Genomic DNA, 358 nt, shown 5'->3' with positions numbered 1-358 from the left:
CACAAAGGGGATGGCAAGGGCACGCCGATCGGCACTGCGGAAGGGAAGGCGTGCACACACGCGCGCACGCTCCTGCGCAAGCTGCTTTCTGCCCGGTCGGGGGGGGCTGCCAGGGCAGCTCCCTCTGGGGGACCAGCCCCCCTCAGCCCCGAGCCCTACCCCACCCCCCAGCAGCTGCAGATAGCAAGGACCAGCCCTCGCGCTTGCTGGGCAGCTTTGGCGAAGAATGAGAGGGGCCCACGGCTGCCCCAGAACGGAAACCCCGAGAGCTGCCGTCTGACCATCCTCCCCCGCTGCTCGGGGACCCCCAGCCCCCTTCACCCCTCATGGACCCCACACCCTGCTGCCAAGGGCTCCA

Source organism: Gavialis gangeticus, unplaced genomic scaffold (genome assembly GCF_001723915.1).
Source record: "Gavialis gangeticus isolate Ggan-Ray unplaced genomic scaffold, GavGan_comp1, whole genome shotgun sequence".
In the NCBI taxonomy this organism is placed as follows: domain Eukaryota; kingdom Metazoa; phylum Chordata; order Crocodylia; family Gavialidae; genus Gavialis; species Gavialis gangeticus.
The sequence above is the reverse complement of the archived record's forward strand: the minus strand, read 5'-3'. Positions refer to the sequence as shown.